Raw genomic sequence first — 4,505 nt, 5'->3', positions numbered from 1 at the left:
CCATAACCCGCATATTTACCCTAGCTAGTCCCCCTGACACTAAGGGGCAATTTAGCATGGCCAATCCACCTAACCTGCTCATCTTTGGACTGTGGGAGCAAACCCACGTAGACACAGGGAGAATGTGCAAACTCCACACAGCCAGTGACTTAAACCAGGAATTGAACCTGAGTCCCTGGTGCTGTGAGGCCGCAGTGCTAACCACTGTGCCACTGCATCACCCACTGCATTTAGAGGAGCCAGCAGCGAAGGATTGCTTTCGAAACAGGGCTGGCTGCAGCTTGCAACTGTTTCTGTCTCCATGAACCTCGATCGTGGGATTCAAATGGGAAATATGATTCACAGAGTGAACCATCTCAGCTACGACTTTCACCAATTTTTACAGATGCACCACAGAAAGCATTCTTTCTGGTTGTATCACAGCTTGGTATGGGCTCCTGCTCTGCCCAAGACCGCAAGGGACTACGAAAGTTCATGAATGTAGCCCAATCCATCACGCAAACCAGCCTCCCATCCATTGACTCTGTCTACACTTCTGACTACAAAAATAGTCAGCATAATCAAAGACCTCACGCACCCCGAACATTCTCCCTTCCACCTCCTTCAGTTGGGAAAAAGTCTGAGGACACGTACCAACTGACTCAAGAACAGCTTCCCTGCTGCCATCAGACTGTTGAATGGACCTACCATAAATTAAGCTGATCTTTCTCTGCACCCGGGCTATGACTGTAACACTACATTCTGCATTCTCTCCTTTCCTTCTCCCCTGTGTACTCTATGAACAGTAGACTTTGTCTGTATAGTGTGCAAGAAACAATACTTTTCACCCAATACATGTGACAATAATAAATCAAGTCAGTGACCACCAACATCGAGTTAACCGGAACAGACTTGCAAGTAGAATTCCTGGAACATCACAGGATAATAAGCAGTTGGGAGTGCATTTTTATTCAGTGATGTCAAGCTGAAATTGTTTCCTCGTTGGTTGTTAAATCAGTCCCAAAACCTTTGCCGGCGAGTTGCTGCTAATCTGTGTGTGTGGTAGTTCTGTGCGGCTGTTTTGGATAAGCTGCCATTCTACGCGGGAGAGTTTTGAGGAGTTTGTTTTTTAACATTGCGTTGGCCTGCAGCTTCTCACATCCGAGCATTCTCCCCTCTGGAATATCCCTGGGCAGTATTGTTATAACTTTCACATCCAAAACTCTGCAAAACTTAGCACTGCTGCCCCACAGCGCCAGGGACCTGGATTTGATTCCTGGCTTGGGTCACTGTCTGTGTGGAGTCTGCACATTCTCCCCCGTGTCTGCGTGGGTTTCCTCTGGGTGCTCCGGTTTCCTCGCACCGTCCGAAAGACGTGCTGGTTAGGGTGCATTGGCCGTGCTAAATTCTCCCTCAGTGTTACCCGAACAGGGGCTAGAGTGTGGCAACTAGGGGATTTTCACAGTAACTTCATTGCAGTGTCAATGTAAGCCTACTTGTAACACTAGGAACTAAACTTTAAACTTTAAATCTCACACCAAATCATGATTACCCTTGGCTGAACTCACTGACTCCAGCATCGATAAAGCTGGAATCTTAAAATTCCCTTCCCTCCCTATCGTAGAAGGAGGCCATTTGGCCTATCAAGTCCACACTAGCTCTCTGCAATCACTGAATCATAAATCCCTACAATGCAGAAGGAGGCTATTCAACCCATCGAGTCTCCATCAACAACAATCCCACCCAGGTCCTATCCCCATAACCCCACATATTTACTCTGCTAATCCTCGACACTAAGGATCAATTTAGCATGGCCAATCAACCTAACCTGCACATCTTTCGGACTGTGGGAGGAAACCGGAGCACACGGAGGAAACCCACGCAGATATGGGGAGAACACGCAAACTCCACATAGACAGTGACCCGAGGCCGAAATTGAACCCTGGTCCCTGGCACTATGAGACAGCAGCGCTAACCACTGTGCCACCGTGTTGCCCTTGGTCCCATTCCCCTGCCCATTATCCTTGTGACGTTCTCTCATTCCAGAGAGCAATCTCTGTCCCTTCCTCCAGGTCTGAAACTCTCTGAGAACTCTACCCATCCCCAATTCTGGCCGACTGACGATTCATAAGTTCATAAGATATAGGAGCAGAATCAGGCCATTCAGCCCATCAAGTCTGCTCCGCCATTCGATCCTGGCTGATACGCTCCTCATCCCCATTTTCTTGCCCTCTCCCCATAACCCTCCAACCCAATACCAATTAAAAATCTGTCTAACTCCTCCTTAAATTTACTCACTATCCCAGCATTCACCGCATTTTGGGGGAGCGAATTCCACAGATTCACAACTCTTTGGGAGAAGTAATTTCTCCTCAACTCTGTTTTAAATTTGTTGCCCCTTATCCTAAGGCTATGACCTCTCGTCCTAGAATGGCCCACAAGAGGAAGCAACCGCTCCACGTCTACTTTATCCACACCTCTTATCATCTTGTACACTTCAATTTGATTTCCCCTCATTCTTCTAAATTTCAGAGAGTATCAGCTTAAACTGTTCAATCTCTCTTCATACAACAAACTCCTCATCTCTGGAGTCAATCCAGTGAACCTCCTCTGAACTGCCTCCAATACCACGGCATCTTTCCTCAAATATGGGGACCAAAACTGTGCACAATACTCCAGGTGTGGCCTCATCAATGCCAAGTTGCAACAATACTTCCTTACCTTTATGTCCTATATAGCTATAAATGTCCTTTAGCTATAAATGCCAACTTCCCATTCATTTTCCTTATTATCTGCTGTAGCTGCATGCTAGATTTCAGTGACTTGTGAACAAGGACACCCAGATCCCTCTGCACCCCGAAATCTCTCCCTGCATTTAGATAATAAGGGGCCTTCCCATTTTTCTGACCATTTTTCGTGACTTTTATCACTTACCATTCACAGCTGTGCTTTGGAACTTTGGCGTCAATAAATTGTCCCTTAATTAGAACCTCCCTTAATCTGACGTACATACAATTCCCTAAAATTTCCACCCCCTTTATTGAGGAGTTCCACTAGGGGTAGACAAAAATGTCGACGAGCGACGTAAGACTTGAATAAGGCACTTGCTGAGTGTGTTAAAATGGGACACGCGGGCTTGTAGGGCCAAAGGGCCTGTCTCCTGTACTGTGCTGTTCTTTGTTTGTTCTTTGTTCTGTCTCCACCTCATTCTTCTCCATTTTAAAATGCTCCTTAAGACTAACCTCCTTGTCTTTAATATGTAATTAAATATCAGACGCAAAACTGGGCCCTTTTCTTGTTTCACATCTGCATCTAATTTTATTTTCTTATTTGTTCATAAGATGTGGGCATCGCTGGCTGGGCCAGCATTTATTGCCCATCCCTAATTGCCCCTTGAACATGCGAGGCAATTGAGTCAACCACATTTGCTGTAGGTCCAGAGTCACAGGTAGACCAGGCCAGGTAAGGAAGGGATGTTTAGAGGAGGCGATGGCCTAGTGGAATTATTGCTCAGCCATGATCTTATTGAATGGCGGGGCAGGCTCGAAGGGCCAGATGGCCTACTCCTGCTCCTATTTCTTATGTTCTTATGTTCTTAATCCAGAAACTCAGCTAATGTTCTAGGAACCTGAGTTCAAATCCCACCACGGCAGATGATAGAATTTGAATTCAATAAAAAAAATTAAGAATCTACTGATGACCATGAAACCATTGTTGGAAAAACCTATCTGGTTCACTAATGCCCTTTAGGGAAGGAAATCTGCCATCCTTACCCGGTCTGGCCTACTTATGACTCCAGAGCCACTGGAATGTGGTTGACTCTTAGCTGCCCGCAGGCAACTAGGGATGGGCAATAAATGCTGGCCAGCCAGTGATGCCTGTGTCCCACAAATGAATATAAAAAAAATTAGTGAGCCAGATGGCATTTAATTCCACTTTTTTTTAACACTGAATTCAAATTTCACCATCTGCCACAGAGAGATTAGAACCTGAGTCCCCAGAACATTACCCTGGGTTCACTGGATTATTAGTGCAGTGACAATCCATCTACACCACCACCTCCTCTCAAATGGGACTGTAGATTGAAGACTGTGGATTGATTAACAAGATTAGTCAACAACTCCATTGTTGTTGTATTATGCAGTCAGGAGAACAGTCAATAGCCTTGGCCTATTTTTGGACTAATCTTCCTATTTGAACCCTCAGTGAAACCCCTATCAGTTGACAGCTGGCTTCCCACTTTCCTTCTGCCAACGACACCTTGCGTTACAGAGTCACAGAATCCTTACAGTGCAAAAGGAGGCCATTTGGCCCATCAAAATATTATTAAACTAGAAAGAGTGTAGAAAAGATTTACTAGGATGTTACAGCGACTTGATGGGTTGAGTTATAATGTGAGGCTGAACAGACTGGGACTTTTTTATCTGGAGCGTAGGAGGCTGAGGGGTAATCTTATAGAGATCTATAAAATAATGAGGGGCATAGACAAGGTAGATAATCAATATCTTTTCCCAAAGGTAGGGGAG

The sequence above is a fragment of the Carcharhinus amblyrhynchos genome, chromosome 33, assembly GCF_965287045.1.
Source record: "Carcharhinus amblyrhynchos chromosome 33, sCarAmb.v2.hapA, whole genome shotgun sequence".
Classification (NCBI taxonomy): Eukaryota; Metazoa; Chordata; class Chondrichthyes; order Carcharhiniformes; family Carcharhinidae; genus Carcharhinus; species Carcharhinus amblyrhynchos.
This window is presented reverse-complemented; position numbering follows the sequence as displayed.